Here is a 21,492-nt window from a genome sequence, read left to right as displayed (position 1 = left end):
CCAAAGCAGTAAAGAGAGCAAACGGGAAGAGCAGGGAGAAATCTGAGAGCACAGAAGAAAGTCCATCCAGTAAGAAGTTTAGATAGGAACACTCTCGGTAAATGAACGTGTTCTCCCTTTTGTAAAAGTGAGAATTTGCAGTGCTCCCAGAAACTTTAAGCACAGCCTCCCTGGACTTCACGGGCCCATGACCGTGTGCTGGGGGCCGGCGGCTCGCTGGTAAAGGACCCGACTGAGTGTTTCTTTTCTTTTTTTAAAATTCTATTGAAGTCTCGTTGATTTACAGTGCTGTGTTGAGTGACTCAGTTATACACGTAGACATTCTTTTTCACATTCTTCTCCGGGATGGTTTGTCACTGGATATTGAAGACAGTTCCGTGTGCTCTACGGTAGGACCTTGTTGTTTATCCACCTTATATATGTTAGTTCGCCTGAATGTTTCTTGAAAGCACCTAATACTTAGGATATTACTCAATATTTTCCCAATGGTTATGTGATGTCAGCCCTCTTTAAGATTGCCTCTAAACCTAGAGAAATGTTACCAAGTTTTGTGAAACTGTAAGTGCCTTAAATTCTAGAACCTGCTGGAGAGAGCAATGAAACAAAAATTATAGGCACATTGTACTTACGAACGGAGACGGAGAACCCTACACAGAACATTGGGGGAAAGAATACGAGAGCACGTTCTGTAGTTATCCCTCAGCAAGGGTTCTGTTGCAAGAGCTTTGCTACACAGGGAAGTACAGAATTCATGGAAATGCGGGAGAATGTTCTTTAAAAAATAAAAGAGGTAAATAAGTACTCCAGTTTTCATAGTGAATGCAAAAATAGATCCCCAAATTGGGAGGAAGTAAGCAGTTTGTATAAATAGTTAAGGATTATTTGAAAGCAGAAGCAAGCCTTCTTCATGGCGGGAAACTCTAGAGGACCTTGTCCTAACAAGAGCAGGGTACTCAGCCATCTATTCAATACAGTAGAGATGTCGACAATTTCAGTAAGATGTGAAAACCAAAACAGATTAACAGAAAACCTGCAAAGACTCAGTGCATTCATGGATTGTAAGAAACCCACTATAATCAGTCTACTTTGTATTTGCCAATAATTAAAAGTTCGACAACAAAGTGGATAGTTTTGATTACATAAAATTCCAGATTTCCGCGTAGCAAAAGGGTCTCAAAAATTACATTTCCTTATTTCCATATTTGGTCCATTTGGTCCTACCCATGTCGTCTGTCAGGGGCTGGTGGGGTTCAGCATTCCATTCTCTGTAATTCCCTCCAATTTTATTTTTTGTATTGATTTATCACTTTCTAGCCCACTTCAGTTGTACCTTTAACATTTTTTTCCACACATATTCGTTTTAAATTTTAATTATGAAACATTTTACCTACTAAAGAATGTATTGAGCATCATTTAAAGGAGAAAATAGAGCCAAGAGCAGTGGGCTGACTCCCCTCTGTAAGGTAGAGGTCATCATCAGGGCTTTTACGTGTTTGCTTCTCATTCCTTGGCTTTAAAAAAATGTATATGTACGTGTTCCTCAACAACATGACTTTAGTTTTATTACATGTTTTTGAACTTGACGTAAATGGAATCATACTGTATGCGTTATGATTTTTTTAAACAAAACTGTTTTGGAGACTGATTCATGTTTGTGCATGTAGCTGAAACCGAGTAATTTTCACTGGTGCTGAGCAAATCCATTTTCTGAGTTTTCACCACTTACTGATTTTCCTAAGGATGGCCCCGCAGCTGGCCTTGGGGTGTTGCTGCCTTCAATCATGGCATGGTAACATCCTCCTCAGTGTTTTCCGGCACACACCTGCAGGGTCTTTTGAGGGTCCCTCCCTGGGAACGGGATGCTGGGTCACGATGCCAGTCCGTCCCCAGCATGCTGCACAGCGTCCTCTTTCCCTGACCCCCACCATGGCCTCCTGCCAGACGGCTCATGAAACTGGATCTCACCGTGCTTGCCCTAGATTGCCAGTGAACCTGGGCATCTTGTTTTGGGCATTTGTAGCTTCTGATTTGAAGTCCCTATTCTTCTGTTCAGTTGTTTGTTCTCTTTTCTTATTCATCTGTAAAACCGATCTTTCTGTGTGTGTCTGTTCTGTGTGTCTGTGTGTGCACGTGTATTGTAACAGAGACATGGTTACATGTGTATGTTGCTTTTTACAGATGTCTTGTCCTTTTACTCTGTGGTCTTTCTTGATGAATACAGCTTCTTAATTTTAATCTTATATTTATTTTATTTGCATACCATTTCTTCTTTTTTGATCTTACTCTGCTGAAAGTAACATCCTTTAGAAGTTTCTTTAGAAGTTCCTGCAGCAGTAAATTCTGTCATTTTCTGTCTGTCTGAAATGGCATTATTTCCCCAGCACAGTGGTCTGCTATGGCAGGTGGACGCTTCTAAGTGGACAGTTGTTTTTCCCAGCACTTTGAAAATATTGTCGGCCCACTGAATTCCACTGTCACTGTTTAAAGTTCCCTGCCCACATTCGTGTCTTCTTTGTAGGAATCCGCTACTTCTCTTGGTGCTTTTATGATCGAAGTCTTCTAAGTGTGTTCTGCATTTCCACTAAGCGTTTTCATTTATCCGTCTTGATATTTTTTGACTTGCTGAATGTGGAGATGAGTGTCTTTGAAAAATTCTGGGAACATTTTAGCCCTTAACTTTTTCTGTTTGTCCTTTTAACTTTTAATTTTGCTGTAATTTCAAACTTAAAAGCTGCAAGAATAGTACAGAGAATTACTGTATACGTTTATATTTTTTAAAATAATTTTTTTTCCAGAATCATTTAAAAGTTAGTGGTTGGGATGACACCCTTCCCCCCACCCCCCAACTAATCTATTGCCCAGAAACAAGGGCAGCCCGTCATCAGCTGCTCAGCACAGCAGTCAGCCTCAGAAAACTACCAACCATACAACAGTGTTGTCTCCGCAGAGGTCCGATTCCTATTTTGCCAGTTGTCCTAACGATGTCCTAGATGTCAAGAGAGTCCTACATGCATTCAGTGACCCCTGGTTTCGGTATCTGGTGAGGATTCTTGCCCGAAGTTGGGATTGTGATGATGGTAGTCTTGGTGATTTTCTAGTCCTGTCATTCTTGTTAATTCAGTAGTTGGCTTTTTTCCTGTAAAAAGAAACTCTCCTTTCTTATTGGTTTACTTATTTATTTACGTTAGTTTGGACTAATGGACTGTTTTATTAACTGGGTTTGTTCTCATTGTTACCCTTTGTTATCATGATCTCTTTTGGTGCCCGGATCGTCCTGGTTGGGCTGATGGGAGCCTCCCGTGCTGGCTCCCCTGTCAGACCCCCAGCACTTTTGAGCCCCTCTTACTGTCTGTGATACAGTAAGATGTTCTCATCTCTCCCTGAGCCTTCCCTGCCCCTGCCCGGGAGGCAGCTGATTCTCCAAGGAGGCCTGGTGTCTCTTTTCAGGGGCTGCTATTTAGGAAGCAAGCCCTGCGTGCTGGATGTGCTCACTGGTCCTCGGCCGCCCAGCGGACGGAGCTAGGACGTGGATGTCTGTGCACGCACGGGCACGCGCACGCCACACACCACCTAGAGCTCCATGAGCCCCCAGCCCTGCTTCCACTCCAGCCTCGCGAGGCCCCTCAACTGCCCTTCGCCGTATCCGTCACTCCCTACTCCGACACTGGGAAGGGTAGCTCCCAGTCTGCACGGTAGATTTACTTAGTTATTCAGTCCCGAAATGCTCAGGAAGAAACTGCTCATCTATGCCTTTGTGAGAAGGACACCCACTACCTAGAGTCCAGTACTTGTTTAGGGTGTAGAGTCCGAGTACTGTCCAAATACCACATCCCGAAGCTACGTGGCATGGTTCTTACCCGCCCCTCCCCGGGCCCAGGGTGGTTATCTTGTTCATTTGCAATGTGGTTTGGTTCACGTGTTTCTGCCCGTATTTCATTTTAGAGATTTTTTGGGTTTTATTTTTACTTCTGCATACGTAAAACATGAATGTGGTTCCCCGCCCGGTGCCTGCGTCCCTGCCTCCCCCCTCCCCTCCCCTCCCCCTCCCCCCCATCCACCGCCCCGCCCCACCGCCACCCCTTGCCCTCCCACGTTGCCCTTCTGGACAAATGAGCAAATTAATGGACTTTATTTTGCCTTCTTCCTTACACAAAGCGGACATCCTACAGGTAGCTCTCTGGCGCTTGGCTTTTCCACCCCAGAGCGTGTCCTGGAATCCACCCCCTCCCTCCACGGAGCTCCTCCCCGTTCCCTGCACCGTGCGTGCCTGTGTGCCCCTGGCTTCCTGCGTCAGGCACCAAGGTGGGGGCCAGCATCGCCCTGGAGGACTGTGCTCCCCGAGGGACCTGGTGCTCATGCACTGCCCTGTTGTCCACTTCGTGTACAGAAGTGATTGCTGTCAAAAAAGCAGATACGCAATTTTAATAGAATTTGCTATGCCTTCCGGGGTGAAGCGGGCGCAGGGAACGTGCATCCCCAGGAGCAGCGGTGCGAGCTGCCTGTTCCCACACAGCGGAGAGCAGAGGATGTTACTTTTTGGCAATCTGATAGATAGGAGAGGGGTCTCAGTGAGAGGCCTTTTCTGTCTTTACGCCTTCCGCCTGGTTTTCTGTCAGGAATTTGGCCTTTGTTCCCACAATTTTTAAGAGTTCTTTATACGGAAGGGGTATTAGCTTTTATCAGTGAGAGAGACTGCAAGTAATTTCTCTCAGTTTGTCAGTTACTTTTTGAATTCTTTAGGGTGAATTCTTCATATTCTTTGTGCTTTTGCCCTATAAACCTCCTCCAACCCCTCCACCCCCCCCCACTCCCCCCCCCCCCCCCCCCCCCCGCAGTGGTTCAAACTTATCAAGTTTGTTTTTTTTTCAACTGCATCCGGATTTTGAGTTGCAATTAGAAGGCCTTCCTCTGTTCCCACCACGTCTTCTTCTGGGGCTTGTCTGTCCCATCCTCGGCAGGTAGGTCCCTGATCCGCGTGGAGCTTGCTCTTGTATGTGCTTCGTTCGGATCTAATGTTATCTTTTCCCGGGTGGCCACCGTTGATAAACAGCCCCTCTTTGTGCAGTGGTTGAGATGCCAGCTTGTCCTGCACTGGAGCTCCATGAGCCCTGGGCCTCCTTCTGGATGTCCTGCTCTCTGTCTGCCAGAGGTACCAGCCCCGTGCTGTCTCGAGCACAGGGGCTTCCTAGGATGCTCTCGCAGTCCTCGTGCACTTGGCCTGTGTGTCCTCTTCTTCCTCCTGGATCAGAAGTGTGATAGCTCGCCTCCCCCTGCCCTTCAGCCCCCAGCCTCGCACACCTTTCGTCTCCTTGTCTCTCTGTGCTGCATTCCCATTTATTTTCTCAGTGCTGGTTTACTATTCTCCAATTCTCTCTTCAGCTCTATCTAATGGATTATTTAACTCATTCATTTTGTTTTAATTATCAGTTTTTATTTCTACAAGTTCTATTTAGATTGTTTTCAAATATGCCTGGCCATGTTTTGTATTAGTAATAATAGTTAATGATAAATAGAGAACATCAGTGATGATCTCCTTTACCCCTTACACGTTTCTCCGGGGGGAGCTTCAGCTGTTACCATCGCTCTTTGGCAGATGAGAAACAGAGGCACAGAGAGGTTATGGGACCCAGGGTCGTGCCGCTACTGAGTGATGGTCCTGGATGGTCACTTTCTCCACTGTGACCCTTGGATGACCCTGTTTGTTTCCTCAGGCCTGCTGTTGAGATGACATGGTGGTCATGTTAGATTTTCCCATGATTGCAGTTTGTCCCACTGCCTGGGTTTTTTCCCTGCATTGTGATTTTCGATTGTGACTTTACGCCCATATAACTTTTTACAGATGTTCTTTCGGGGTTGCTAGATAGCATGCTTAGCCAGGGAGGACGTGTGTCTGGTGCCGGGGTTAGTAACAGCCGCGGTGGCCCCACCTGAGAGGCACTTCGGGATGCAGTTGCCATGGTGTTTGTCAGGTCTTGGGGTTATCTGGATTCCCCCTCAACCCCTCATGAGGTGGTCTGTGATTATGGATTCCCAGGGAGTCTTCTTTCTAGATTTGCCGCCTCCCAGCCAGCATCAGGCCCAGGCGTGGACACATCCCTAAAGGGGAGCTTCAGCCTCACTCCCTACTGCTCGGACCCCCAGCTTGTTCTCCTGGCCCTGGGGACCTTGAACAGTGACCCAGCGAGCTGCAGCTGGGGCAGGTGGCCTTAGGGCAGCTTCAGGACGTGCCCTCGGCTCCACACCCTTCCCTCCCTCTCCGCTCACCCTCCCGTGAGTTCCTGCCCTCAGAGGGCCTTCCTCGCTCTCCTGCCAGCTCAGCTGGATGCAGACTTCAGAGAGCCATCTGCCACCTGGCGGGACACAGAGGCTTCTCTCACTCCCGGCTCTGTCCCCATTGCCCTCAGCTGGCTTTCTTTCGAGGGCACTTATTTTCACAAGAAACACACTTTGTGCGTGATTTCAGGTGGAGAGCCTGGAAGATCTGGGGTGCGGGATGCTGTTATGTGACGTGGAGAACCGCCAATAACTGCTGTTGTCGGCCTCCTGATAGTTTTAGGAAGGGTCCAAGCTGCTCTGTCAAAGTTCTGTTTAATGTCACACTCTGACGTGGAGAATGGGCCCGGGGTGAGCTGTCCTGGCCTTTATTTACATTCTCGGAGAGGAGGACGTTGCCAGGGGGTGATCATCTCTTGGGTTCTAAGACCTTTGCCTTTCCGCTGCTAAAATTAGTCACTGACTGCTGCAGGGACATTGACATCGGCTGGTTTTGTCAAGTACTTTCATGTCTTTCCATTCAGAGTATAGTTAAAAATACAGAGTGAATCCAAGCAGAAGCCAGACTCTGGTGCTCAGCACATCTGTCTGCTGGTCAGAGGGAGAGGCTGGGCCTGGATGATGGGGCAGAGCTTCTGACCTGCGACCTCTCCACATTCCCACGTACAGAGGTCAAGCCTGAGCAAGGGAACTTCTTACCATCAGCTTCTTTTTTAGTCCCGGCCCTCGGGCACCCCCTGTGCTGGGCCACCCACCCCCAGCTTCCCAGGACATTTCCTCCTTGGCTCCTTGCCCCCAACCCCCATTGGAGGGGAGAACGTGCGGGCCAGAGAGAGGAGCACAGGGGACCATCAGAGCATCCCTCCTCGAAGTTCAGAGCCAGGAGGGACCGTAAAGCTTCATTCTACACATGAAGCCTGGAAGGACTCGGTTTGCCCAAGGTCACTGCTCGCGTCAGCCTGGGCCCGGCACCAAGGGCGTGCCCTCCACTGAAGCCCTCTTTCCATGTGGCCAGGCCACGTTCTGGGGGCCAGAGTGATGGGCCAGCACCGACCCCTGTTGTCTGCTGCCGCGGGGAGGGTGCCCGGGGCGGTCACAGGAAATAGCTGCACGTCCTTGGGCCGTGTTGGTGAAGCGCCATGGTCCTTGTTTAGGGGCTGTTTTCCTTTTTTTTTTTTTTTTTTTTTGCGGTATGCGGGCCTCTCACTGCTGTGGCCTCTCCCGCTGCGGAGCGCAGGCTCAGCGGCCATGGCTCACGGGCCCAGCCGCTCCGCGGCGCGTGGGATCTTCCCGGACCGGGGCACGAACCCGCGTCCCCTGCATCGGCAGGCGGACTCTCAACCACTGTGCCACCAGGGAAGCCCTGTTTTCCTTTTTTATGGAAGGTGAACATGAAGGCTTTAATTTAGTTGGACACACAAAGAAAAGAATGAATTTGGTTTTCCCGCGTGGTAGTAGAGCGGTTCATTTTTCTTATAAAAACTAAGTAACTGTCTAGTGTTCGCTGTAGAGTGAGGACAGTGGGGGACATTTTTTACTCCAGGATTTTACCATCTGGCTTTGGCCTTCCTTCAGATAATTGAGGAAGAAAGGGCAAAATGTGAAGCGTGGGCTTGATCCCTCAGTGGCTGCGTTCCACGCAGGGCGTGCACAGTCTGAGGAGATGGGCCTGCAGGTCCCTCAGGGCTCTTTGCGGGAGGGACGGTGGTGTCTCTTAGCTGTGCTGACAGCGTCCTCCTTGTTGGCCCCTCGTGGACTGGAGACCAGGTCAGGGGTCGCGACCCTGGCCCTGAGGTCGCTTAGGAGGGGGTGACGGCTGAGGCCCTGCTAAGCGGCCCCCAGCCCCGGGCCCCTCTGCGTCGCGGGCTTGCCCGACAGGTCTGGTGTCCAGCCCTTGTCCGCCTGGCGCCCTGCGTGGCCTCCTTTGCCGTGACCGAGCGTCAGGCCAGCAGTGGGCACTGGCATCGTGGTGCCTTTGATGACGATGATTTTACCTTATTGCTGAGCTCCCTCCAATGTTGGCTGAGAATATCTGGTTTTGATTTTCGTGACTTCTCTGTCTGTCTCCCCGCCACGTTAGTTTAGCGCTTGCGGGAACCACGGCATCTTCTCTCTGAGCTCTGGGTCCTGCGGGGAGGCCCAGAGCACCTGTGGGACCTGGCTGGCCCTGGCCCAGAGCTCCCCCAGCACATCACCCAGGGGGAAGCTGCTGCTTCATCATCTGTGCTGTGTTACAGAGTCTCAGCAGGGGACTTCTGCATGAAAATGCAGTTTAAAATACAAGCATGAAGTTCTGTAAAAGCTGAGTCTCGCGTGTGACCTTGAGGGCCTGGGCTGTCCTCTCCCGTCGGGCGCCCCTCTGTCCCTTACTGTGCAGTAGCACAGAGCCCAGCCCTGGACGCACGGGTCGGGGGCTTCCGTTCTCCCCAGGCCCTCGGTCCACAGTGTCTTCCATTTCGAGAGTCTGTCATTTTCAGCTTGCTGGTAACACTCAGGCTTGTCCATTTCCCGGATGTTCCCAAGCAGCCCTGGGTGTTAGATGTCTGTGGACAGAGACAGCTGACGCCTGTGAGGACGCTTCATGCTGCTCTCTGTGTGACCCGTGACACATGCTGCCCGGTGCGCCTGTGCCAAGCGTTGCAGCACAGGGCAAAGCCAGTGTGCTGATGGCTGCAGTCATCCTTACTCACATGCCGCGGAGGCTGCTGAGTGCCAGCACGGGCGTCCTGGCGCCCAGGTGTGCAGAGCGCCCTGGGGGAGGCTACCTAGCTCTGGCCTCCGGCTGCCCAGCACCCGTCCCACTCTGGGAGATTCTGTTTTTTTTCTTTGTAAAATAGAATTTACTCTTCTTGAACTGGAAGAAATATTAGGAGGCAGACAGTTCATCCCATGCCTGTGTGATTTTTTTAAACGTAGGTAAACACCGTTGACGTCTCTTGCAGAGACGATCGTGGGATGTGTTCGCAGTGCGACCGGGTGGGGATTCCTTCTCTCTCGGTGGCTGTTTGCGTAGTGCGTGGTGGCAGATACCAGTGACCGTCGCCTTTGCCCTGAGGTCTGCCTGGTGGCCCCGCCCAGGCTCAACCTCCTGGAGAGAGAGGCCTGCGGGGATGAAGCCGGAAGTCAGACACCAGTAGTGCCCCCCGGGGACCCGCCCACCGGCTCAGGCCAGCGGCTGCGTCCAACGCTCTCATACGACACTACCCAGGAGCCGGGGGCAGGTGGGGGCAGAGGGCCAGCGCTGCTGGTGAAGTTCAGCCCGCTCTGACCTTGGGGCTCAGGGCCTCTCCTTAGCCAGCCCCAGGCTTCCCGGGGCAGTGCCTGTCTTACAGCTAAACCGTGCCCGTGGCCTGTGGGATGTTGCCCTTGAAGTAGCTCTTCCCTAGTTACGTCCGAGGTCCCTGCCGCAGCGAGGAGAGTGAGATCTGAAATCCCTTCAGCCCCAGCGCTGGCCAGGCGGTGTGGTTTTCAGCAGGGTGTGCGGGGTTCGGCTGGGATGCGCGGGGTTCATCTGGGACGCGCAGGGTTCGGGTGGGATGTGCGGCCTCAGTGCCAGCCACGGTCTGGTGGCTGCGGGCCGAGTGTAAATGGCGTGCCGGCCGAGTCCGCAGTGACCCCGCGTATCATCTGCTTGTTATGTAATGTGACAGCACGGGTATGAAATAGAAACCAGATGTTGGGCGGAGCCGCGAATTCCTCGCCAGGGAGCGCGGCGGCACCGCTCGCGTTCTCTCCTCCGACCCAGGCCCGGTGCCCTGGGAGGACCGGCTCTGGAGGGGATCCTGGGCTCTAAAGAAAGGCCCTGGCGGCAGGTACCGTACAGACTCCATGTGGTTAACTCTTTCTTGAGAAGCTCTTGAAGGGCTTCCCACGAGCAGTTTTGTGACAACAGTTCTGGGAGACCCGGCGACTCGCTCCCTGGGATCCGCTTGGAACGATGAGACCCGTCAAGGGGTGAGCGGCCTTCACGTGCTCAGGCCCAGCTTGGGTCTGAGAGTGGAGGACGTCCGCCTCTGGCTGGGAAGGGGCTAGAGAGCCTGGTGGGGAGCAGGCTGGGGGGTGCTCTGGCAGCCGGGGGCTCTCGGGGCAGGGGGGCTCAGGGGTCCAACTCTGGGTGTCTTGGTGGCAGTCCCTGCCCGGCCTGGTCCCTCCCGGACACCCAGAGGCTTTGCTGACCACCTCCACCTGGCCCGCACCGTGGACACGGACCTTTGCCCTTGTGAAATATGAAGAGCAAACTCACCTGGATCAGAAGTGTAGAGCCTCCCCCGCTGGAAGTGATGGCTGGCGTGGATGGTGGTTTTTTACTCTTGCCTAACAACCAGGAATACCTCTGTTATTGGTGTTTTCTGAAAGTTCGTCTTCCAGAGAGATCAGCAGGTTTGAGAATTCTCTATGAAGACCCTCTGGAAACAAGCCTGGGGTTCTTGGCTGTGAGCTTCCCTCCTGGGCTGCTTTAAAGCCTCATGGAAGTGTTACACTCTCATTAGGAAAATCCGTGCTGAGTGGCGCTCAGGTTACAGCGTTGCACTGTGTCCAGGGAACCGTCCCCCTGAGGCACAGAGGGGTCGCTGCTTCTAGTCCTGAGCACGGACTCCCCTCTGGGTCCTCACGTTCGCATCTATAAAATGACAGCTGGTGTTTAGAGCGCTTTCTGGGTGCTGGGTTGTGCTAGGTGTGTTGAAATTGCTTACATAGTCCTCAAAACACCTATAAAATTAGGTGCCGGTGGTCTTGTCGACTTTACGATGGTGTGAAAGTGGTTCGGGTTCGGTAGAAACCGTACTTTGAATTTGGGGTTTTGCATTTCTCCTGGGCAGTGGTACGTGGCCCGATCCCCTCTCGTGACGCCGGGCGGTGCACCTCCCCGTCGGCCCCGTGATCACCAGGTGAACAGCCGACACGCTGACAGCTGTTCTGTTTTTCACTCTCAGGGCAGTGTTCAATAAATCACGAGACAGCCAGCACTTTACTGTGAAACAGGCTTGGTGTCCAGTGGTTTCGCCCGACTGTAGGCTGATGTAAGCCTTCTGAGCACCTTTAAGGTAGGAGGCTAAGCTGTGATGGTCAGTAGGTCAGGGGTGGTAAATGCATTTTCAACTGACGATATTTTCAACATAGGATGGGCTTATCAGGACATAACCTCGTTGACAGTCGAGGGAGATCTGTGCTTTTATGACCCCCATTTCACAGATGAGGAAACTGAGGCTCAGAGGGGGTGAATGGCTTGCCCCCGGGCCGTCTCACAGCAGGGTCCTCCCAGGTAGGGCCTGGATTGTGCGGCCACTTGCATCCGGGTGGCCGAGGGGCCTCACTGGGCACCTGCAGCGGAGCCTTCCATGCTGTCTGCGTGTGAACGTCAGAAATGAGGGCAGGAATCCTGATGTTGACGAAGTGGGATGCTGTAGAAGAGCGGGCAGCAATTCCTAAATCTAGGTCCTGGGAAGAAAGTGTAAAACACTCGAACATCCTTATTCCATTTTGCTTGTTCTAAAAGAGAACTTGAAAAAAACAATCCACCGAACGCGTTTGGCCGTCCAGATGTGGTTGTCAGAAAATTATCTCAGTAAGTAGAACTTCTCCTAAAATCATTGTCTCGAGCAGGAGTTGCCCTTTGACCGTCTAGAAAAGCATGTTTAGCATCACGGGTGGTGATGGGGCTGCGGAACAGTGGTGTGCGTTTTGTAGATGTGAGCGGGGGCGGCCCAAGTGATGCGGAGGACGTGTCCTTCTGACCCTGGGTCCCAGTACCTGGCTGTCCAGCCCTCTGCCCTCGCAGGCTCCTCACCCCGGGTCCCAGCAGTGGCCCTGGGCATCACTGGGAGGCCGCTGTCATCTTGGCCTCGGGCTCTGTGGGGCTTTTTTTCTAAATGCGACCCCTTCTTCATATTTCTAAAAGTAGCCCTGTTGCTCGGAGGGTTCTGGGCAAAGCCCCCGCCTGGCCGAGGGTATGGAGCCCATTCCGGGACCCGGGCTGTGCCCAGGGCCCTTCTCCTCCTTCGTGTCAGGGTTCCAGACCCTTCTGAGCACCTGAGGCCAAAAGAAAGCAGACTGTGCCGGTGCCGGGCCTGCAAAGGGGCACCCTGACAGCTCGGCCCTTGGAGGGTTCTCTGCGGTGTCGATGGCTGGAGCATGGACTTGAGGACACGGACAGGCCCACCCCCTGTCCTGCAGCCCCTGTGGCCCCTGCCGCCCCCGTCACGCCGGGCTCGTGACATCCCGTGCTTCTCAGGAGCCCCTTCCAGAAGGTCCTCTCACTGAACAGTCCCGGCCCAGGGCGGGGCTCTGTGGGAAGCAAGGCTGGGTCCCCAGTTGTCGTCTAGGGGATGGGGGCCCTGCCTTGGCTCTCACTGCCCACCCCCACCCCCTAGTCACCATTTAAAGCCAGGAGGGCACTGGGGCCAGGCTGTGCTGTGCCCGAGGGCCTGGGTCCTGCTGTCCCGCTGTCAGCCGGGCCCGTGGGGACTCCTGGGGGCCGGGACCCTGCCATGATGTCCTACGGCAAGTGAAGAGCATGTTTTCCAGCTTACGTTTTGCGTGGAATCGTGAAGGCTGCGATGCTGGAGTGCGGTCAGAGTGGCCCCGGTGGCTGTAAGACAGGCCGAGTGCGGGGCCCAGGCGCGTGTCCCACGGGAGCGCGTGTCTCACGGGAGCGCGTGTCCCACGGGAGCGCGTGTCCCACGGGAGCGCGTGTCCCACGGGAGCAGGTGTTAGTCGAGCGCTCAGTGCCTCGCGGAGACACTCAGTGAGCAGCCTGGCCAGGGCGGCCTCCGAGGTCCTCGTGCCCATCGGGAAGTCGGCTCCGCAGCTACAGCCGCTGACCTCGGGACCCGGGTCAGCGGCTCACATCTGACCGATGGGCCCTGGGAGTCACCCCGAGTGCTGAGCTTCCCCTGCCTTCTCATGCGTGAAGAGATGGGAGACGAGGAAAACAAGTGGAAACCCGGGGGTTATTCAGAAAAGAGAGTTCCCGGGGAAGAACTGGGGTCCCTGTGACCCCAGGCCCATTGTCAATTTCTAGAAGCAAGACTGACCGCAGTCGGCAGCATTCTGAGATCTTGAATCCCCAAATAATTATTTGAATCCTTACGCAGTAAGCTGGGCAGTCCAGAACACTACGGATAATTTCCGCTGTGGGGAATCACTGTCCCGTCGCGTTTACCCACAGTTGTTCATTCATCTGCATATTTCTGTATAGCTGCTGCCTGCAGGGTCAGCCTGAGGGCAGTGACAGCTGTGTCCCCAAATGTGTTTAGATAAGAGGGCATCAGAGAAGTGTTTGCTGAAGATTCGTCTGTACAAATTCAAGTGTGTGTGTGTCTATAAATATAGTTAAATTTGGAGATAAAGGTTTCATGGGTCCATTTTTGTCTAGGGATGTGGCTAGAATTTAGTAACTAAATGAAACTAAGCTGTACATATGCAAATAATTTGAACACGATTGAAAACCAAACGAAGTTTTTATTTATTCTGCCTACCAATCTGGAAACTTCTAGAAGTTATTTTGGAATTCTCATTTGAAAATAGATCATGCAGAAATAGTGTCATATATACAAAAGAAACAAAAATAAAAGTGAGAAAGCTCCTTGCCCCTTTCCAGGCTCTGACAGAGCGGTTTCTCCAGAGAAAGGGGCAGAAGCAGGGTCGTCCTGCCACCGGCTGCGGTGCGGGGGGGAGGATGCTCCCACGGTAGGGCCTTTGGGGGGCGCTCAGACTCCCCAGGAAAGCGGACATAGACCGAGGCGGGCGCAGCACAGCTGTTGGGAGGAAGGAGTGAGGAATGTTCCTGCCATCACCCCGAAAACGTAATGAGGACGAAGGTTTGCCACCTACTGTGTCGCCTGCCTGTGTACCGTGTATCTGCCCCCGCGTGGAGAAACCGACAGACTGCAGCACGCGTGAGAACCAACTACTCGGTTATTGTCATCGCAGTTAGCAAACATAGCAAACTAACAGTCAGATGAACGTGGCTGTGTTCACGCCATCAGATTGATTTATCGTCGCCCTTGATCGAAGGACCCCTTACTGCCTTCAGCGTGTGCTGCCCCACGCGAAGGTCTTGCTAAGAAGAGGGCTGCAGGCCAGGCCCTGCCATGCCCCGGCCGACCACCCCGAACGCCTCTTGCTGGGCCAGGGGGTCTCACCCTGAAGACCTTGCCTCCAAGTCATTTGCATTTTTATACGTTTTTTTTTTCTTTTCTTTTTTGCTAATTTAGAAGATGACACTTGGAATCCTGTTCCCGCTTGAGGGTGGAGGCGCTCACTGTCCTTCCTGGTCCCTATTAGATGGTTTAGGAAACAGTCATCCCCTGTGTCGGCAGACACGAGAGCAGCCCAGTGGGCTCCTGACTCCTGGGGCCTCCTGTTGGGACCCAGTGTTTACGGGGCCTGGCAAAGGGGGACATCGTCCTCTGTGCAAAACTCTGCCTTTGGCCCAGCTCCCCTTTTAAAACAGCCTTTAGAAGGAGCGGGAAGTTTAAAGGACTTGAACAGTTAATTCATCCTGAGTTTTTATGATGTTTTCCCGTATGTCATGTTATTCCATCTGAGCTTCACGGCGGCCCTGAGAGTTAAGCCGGCCCTGGTGCGTTAATCTGCTTTTTCAAATTATTAATAACGAAAGTGACACCGGGCCACCACCAAGTGTCACTTCATGCTCACGGCCAGTGTACATGGCTTAGCTTGTGTGATCCTCACAGCAGGTACTGAAGTTCCTGGGCCAGGTGCTGGGCTGGCGGGCTCCTGCCGGGCCGCGGGGATTGAGGCCTCCGGCCCCACCGTGTGCCTTTGCTGCAGTGATCCCATTCACGTGTGAGGCAAGCTCAGGTGGCAGACTTGGCTGAGGCCAGCTGTCACCTATGGGGCGGCTGGGCTGGGGTGCAGGCCATCTGGTCGCAGCGGCGGGCTGTGCCCACCTTGGGTGCTTCAGTGAGGGAGGGGCCGAGGTGGGAGCGGGGCAGGGAGGGCCTGCGAGGCCTCGGACTCAGAGGCGCACGCGTCCTTAGTGAGTGCGCGATGGGGGCTTGATGCTGGACTTTGATGGTGACACCAGGGGAAGGGGGCCTTGGGTATCGGGGCGCTGGGGGCGCTTCCAGAGTTCCCGGCAGAAACTCTGGGGCCCGGGCCTGCCCCGGAGGCTGGGTGAGTGCAGGTCCCGCTTCTGTGACGGACACGCAGCTGCTGAAGCTTCTTTTGTAGAATGAGGAACGAGGCCTCTGGGGGCTCCAGTATGCAGTTTACAGATGAGCCATTTGCACCAGTAACTCGGATGGCGTTCGGGGCCGACTGGAAGCTTTCACTTGATGAGAAGATCGTGGAGGCAGTGACTCAACGGGTTGGTTTTCTCAACTGTGAGTTAAAAAAGCTGAAAACATTATGATGACAAGCGATTTCAAGAGGTGAACAAAGCAAAACAGCTGGAGTGAGAAAATAAACAGAAGAGCAAACGCGGGCTCACCACTGCTTGTCCAGTTCCCGGTGTGCTTAGGAGAGGCTGGCCCGCACCCCAGGGCCCGCACCCCAGGGCATCTCAGCCCAGGGCCCCGCACCCCAGGGCCCCTCAGCCCAGGGCCCTGCACCCCAGGGCCTGCACCCCAGGGCCCCGCACCCCAGGGCACCACAGCCCAGGACCCCTCAGCCCAGCGCCCCGCACCCCAGGGCACTACACCCCAGGGCGCCACAGCCCAGGGCACCACAGCCCAGGGCCCCGCACCCCAGGGCACCTCAGCCCAGGGCCCCGCACCCCAGGGCACCACAGCCCAGGACCCCTCAGCCCAGGGCCCTGCACCCCCGGGCACCACAGCCCAGGACCCCTCACCCCTCGGGCCCCACACCCCACGGGCCCCGCCAGAGTTGTTTGGCATTGATTGCAAAAGGATGGGAACTATTTCCCTTTCCAGTGGAGGACAGGTCTCGATGAGAGGAAGTGAAACGTTAACCAGGCACTACAGAAAGACAAAAATAAATCATTAGAATAGATAAAAAGAAAGAAACAGTTCTTTCCAGTTGTCAAGCCCTGGTGGCTTCCTGGGAGCCCAGTCCTCAGCCCACCTCATGTCTGTCCTCGCTCCTGTCCCCAGGGCTGGGCCTCACACTGGGGGACAGGCCTGGCCGGCGTCCCCCACACTGAGGAGGGTCCCCGCCCCCGCCGCTGCCCTGGCCTCCAGGTGCCCCATCAGGACCCCTCTGTCTCCGTGGCCATGGCTCGGGCTCCTTCTCTCTCCCTGCTTGGGGTACCAGCCTTCTTGTCCTAAACACTCAGCGGGACCCTCTGGGGAAGCACCGGTGGGCATGTTCACAGACACTGGGATCATCCCGTCCTGCCGGAGGGACGAGCCCCGGTCAGATGCTTCGTCCAGCAGCGTCACCTGCAGTCGCAGAGTGGCGATGACTCCATCTTCCTCAACATTTTTCACGAGGAAACAAATGGATGAAGCGTCAGCAGGATCCAGACGCGCGGGCCGGCCAGTGTGGAGGGCCCAGGGTGGCGTCGCCCGCTGCTCTCCTGGAGACTCGTGGCTACTTTAAGAGCAGCTAGAGGACGGTCACATTTGGGCCAAACAGGCAGAAAGAACATCCCGCAGGAATGAGAAACTCACAAACCGTAGGAACACACCCCTGAGCCGACGGTCGTTTCTGATAGAGGCTGGAAGGGGGGCTGACTTTTCAGAATGAGGGCACGGGGACAGGAGGGCTCCTCTCTCCAGAGGGTGCCTTCGGCTGGTAGGTAATGGTGGTAGGAGACAGATCGCCTCCCACGAGGGCTGCTGGGTGTCTGCCTGAGGGGCTCAGGTGCAGGGGCTGGTTCTGCCCTCGGGCTGGGAAGAGACAGGCGCAGCCCTAGAGGGGTGCTCCCAGGACAGAGGGATGCCCAGAGCGAGGGCCCTTGCTTGTGGAGACTGGGCCCTGCAGTCCTGGGACAGCCCGGGTGCAGATGGGTTGGATGAGGAAAGTGGGCTTTGTGCTTTTCCCATGCCTCATTTCTCCCACCATCAAGCAGGGTGCAGTCATGAAAAGGGAGGAGGGGGAAAGGGCCGTCTGGAAAGCTCTGTAAGGACTGGAGAGGGATTGGGTACGGTGGCAGCTCCCAGAGCTTCGCTGGGCGCCAAAGGTGTGCTGGTCCCACTGTGTTTTCACGTCCATTTGGCAGGAAAACTCAGTCGGATTAATCCACGTTTGCTGACACAGAGTCGAGTCCTCTTGGGAGGGTTTTTTTGTGCTCACCTGGAGGAAGAGGAAAGACACTGGTACAAAGACAGCTTTGTAAAGAAGAGCCCTCCTCGGGCCTCTGATCAGGGACATCTGTGTGGTGGGGTGACCTCAGCTCCGCAATGGAGGCCACGAGCCACGTGTGGCCGTCAAGCACCTCTGATGTGGCCAGTACGACCGAGGAGCCAGTCTTGCATCTTATTTCATTGTAGTTGATTTCCGTGTAGGTCGCCCCATGTGGCTGGTGGCTCCCATAGTCCAGCACTGAGGAAGGCTCCAGGCTGAGGGCTTTGTGCATCTATTTAAAGGTGCAAGGCTTACTCCTTTTGAATTTCCTGGTGGGGATAAAAAAAGAGGGTGCTTGTGTGGGAATGGGACGCTTTTGACAGGAGCGGCCCAGGCAGCGGTCACTGAATTTCGGCCCCTTCTCGAGGCTGTGTGGAAGGTGGGGCGGTGGAAGTCCCGTGCTGCCGAGAGGGCCACCCACACCCTTCTGGGGCGGGGGTTCATCTGGCCTCAGTGGTGCAACAGAAACCGGGGGGTCACTGGTGGAACTGGGGAGGAGTTCACAGGACACAACTGCGGAAGCCCCGAGGTGGCATCACCCACTCTTCTGTCCCCTCCCCCCGGTGGGTCCCCTCCCCTCCCATCTGCTCCATCCTCAGCTGTGTCCCGTCACTGGTCTGGCTTGGCCGGTGCGTCCCTCTCGGGTTACAGCCGGGAGCATGCAGCTCGAGCAGGGTGGGATTGGACACGCCGGCCGACAGGTGTCCAGATGGGCTTGCTCAGGCCAGGGTCTGGAAACTCACAGGGAGCCCTCAGTGTAGACAGACCCACTCCATGATCCCACCCTGGGCCCCTCGGTCCCTCAGGGATTCATCTGCTGCTGCTGTGTGGACGTTTGGAAGTGACTTGGCCGGTAAGTAAACGCTGGCCATCAGCGTACTGAAACGTCAGTGCCGGTAAATACGTGCAGCCGTCCTCGCCTTGCGCACGTGTGGCCAGGGGCACCCTCCAGCCCCGCTCGCCTCTTCTCGTTTCTGATCCCCAGAGCGTCTGCCTGGGATCAGACCACGCACGTGTTTTTCTCAAGCTGTTGAGATAACTTCTAGCCCCTGTTGTGCTTCTGTGGCGCCATTCGATGTCCCTGCCCGAAATAGCTGTGCTGGGTGGTAGCTGTTCTTTCTACCGTTGAAAGAAAAAAAAAAAAAAGGATCATTGATGTGTTGGCATTGATGTTTTGGTGTGTGGAGACTTCACGGTGGCAGGCTGCTACCCAATCCCGATTTTTAAATATTTGACAAAGAAGGGGATTTTCCTGACACAGTCTCTTTTTTTTTTTTTGAGTAAATCATGTTATTCATCGTGTGACACGGTTAGGTCTGTGCGAGGTTCTCAGCAATCGCATGAAAATAACTCTGAGATGGACGTTCTGCTTCATTAAGGTAAGTGCCGTATCCACAGCCCCTGTAGGTGAAGTGTGATGACCTCGCCGTTGTCGGCTCCAGGTACGTGAGCTGCGACTGTGAATTCAGGGCTTTGTCAAACGTGGCCGAGTGTCTGCGTTGCCCATCCCTGTGCTGCTCGCTGGGATTTAGATAAAGCAGAGTTCAGAACAAGGACGCGCTGTGCAGATAAACGAGGAGTCTCCTGTAAAGCACCTGGCACGCGGAGACTCGTCAGCTCGAGGGACAGTGATGACAAAAGGGCTTCGGCTCTAGCGGGTCTGCAGGGTGTACAGGCTTGAGCTGAAGAGGCCCCGGGTCTCCCCTGAGATGCAAGGGCTGTCGTGTCTATGGGTCCCGACTGTGAGTCGGGCCCCGGAGGCCGCTGTCTCCTCCCTCGTGATGCCCGGGGGTCTGCCAGCCGCAGCTTGTCCAGGGGACCAGCCAAACCAGTCACGAAGCCTGGATTGGGTCCCAGCCTGTCCGCTTCCGGAATGCCCAGGCATTATCCTGCCGTGCCCCTGGCTTGCTGTCCTCCAAGCGTTTGGCGAGGAAGAGTATTTGGTTTGGTGTTTCTTGTTTATGCTTTAGTCTGCTGAGTCTTTTTAATCATATGAATGTCTTGTGTGAGTGTATTGAATACCTTCACCCATGATGGTTTCAGCAGACTTAAATCCGGGATGCACAGGTCTCTCTTCCATATTTTCCTAATCCCTGTCTTTTTACAGCATCTTCTTACGACGGCAGTGCTGTGGGGTAGACGCACGCATAGTGGCAGTGGTCACGATGGTGGGCCTTGTGGTGGCTGTGAGATGGGCCCACGGCCGTGCCTTGGTTGGGAGAAGACCTTTGACCTTTCTGTGTTGAGAATGAGCCGTCACTCAGTGGGTCTCAGCTTTCTCCAGCGTTCTGGCAGGAGGAACACAGCCTCTCGAAGGTCTCCTTCTGTGTCTGTGGCATCTGAGGTGGGGCAGCCTGAGCAGGCTTGGCCCAGCCTGTGTCCGGTGGGCTTGAGCAGGGAGGCACTGTCCCGAGCGAGGCCTGGAGCCACAGTGGCCGGTGTCTCCGAGGTGTAGCGGGATTTCGGTGGGGAGGGTCTGGGTGATGCTCGCGTGACCTGGCGCCGCAGAGGCTTGTCAGCTGATGAGGAAGCGGTCCAGGCGAAGGTGCTGCGCTCTAGGTAGGGGAGCTGCAGGCACAGCGCAGGGACCGAGGGCTCGTGGTCGCGTGCACTGACCAGCAGAGTCTGGGCCTCAACTCCGGAGCCTCTGTCTCAACACTGGGCTGTCCCGTGTCGGGAACGACGACATCAGTGACCCAGCCAGAGACAAAGGCCGAGAGCTTCACCTGCGGGTCAGCTCGTGACCCTGCCGTGCCCCAAGTCGCAGAAGGGGGTCCTCACCCCGAGCTCTGGTCCCCTGAGCCCCTGCGCTGAGCTCACATCATGAATGAGGTTGGTTTGTGGCTCCCCAGAGGCCAGGGGCGCCAGGCACAGCCCTCCGGGCAGGGTGGTGTTCTTCTTCAGAGGCCCATTCTCTGAGCAGACCACTGTGTCCACGGAGCTCTGGATGCCCCAGTCCCCATTTCAGAGGTTGGGGAAAGTGCCTGCCGCTCATGGGGAGTTTGCGGGGGCAGATGCCCCCCTGCTTGCTCATCCTGGACCCTGGTTCCTGCAGAGCTAACAGTGCAGCTTGGTCAGGCCCCTGAGGCCGGGAGGGGACCCAGGCCCAGAGGGCATCCGATGCTCCCATCCTGGCTTCCAGGGGCCCCTCCCCATGTCCTTGACAGGGACCCAGGTGAGGGCACAGCTCAGCCTTTATGCTAAGTAACGTAAAGCTAATTCCTTTTTTAAAATATAAAAATAAACACAAGTGAGAATTTTGTTCTTTTTTTTTTTGCCTGTGCCCCAGGGAACATCTTTTGGAACGTTCCATCGAGATCACTGTTTCGTTTCTTTGACAAGAATAATCAAATATTGAATGTCAGGGGAAATTAGAGCATACAGTTCCAAGAAATCGTCTGATTTAGGCCTGGTGAGTGGGTTTCACCATTCATCCAGTATTTTCCTGATGTATCTGCTACCAAAGGCCCCTCCGTTTAGGTACAGAACACTGATTCCTGTGCTCCACCCTCGACCCACCCTGGCCCCATGAAGCTCATCTACAGAGTCTGGTGTGTGACAAACATCCATTTCACTGTCCCCAGGTGGATCGGTAAGTCCTGCCCAGGTTTCTTTTTTAATGACTGATGTTCAAGAAAAAGAGCCAGAGATGATCAGAAAAATGCTATCAAAGTCTTAAAACAAGAGTGAGGATTCTTGTCAATGCCAGCCAGTGCTGTGACCCTGATCCCAGGAAGCCCTGCAGGGTGTCTGAGGCCCCAGGAAAAGTGGTGACCCTTAGAAGCTGAGTGTCAGCACTCAGCCGGCTATCTGTGTTTAACATACAGAGACAGTAACCAGTGAAACCAGGAGAAACCAGTGGGCAGTGGTGCTCCGGGATGGGGCCTGAGCGTGCCTGCCTTGCGTGGCTGTGAGGCAGGGACCCTGCACCGGGGCTGAGGAGGA

This window comes from Phocoena phocoena, chromosome 7 (genome assembly GCF_963924675.1).
Source record: "Phocoena phocoena chromosome 7, mPhoPho1.1, whole genome shotgun sequence".
Classification (NCBI taxonomy): domain Eukaryota; kingdom Metazoa; phylum Chordata; class Mammalia; order Artiodactyla; family Phocoenidae; genus Phocoena; species Phocoena phocoena.
Note: the sequence above shows the minus strand (reverse complement) of the source record.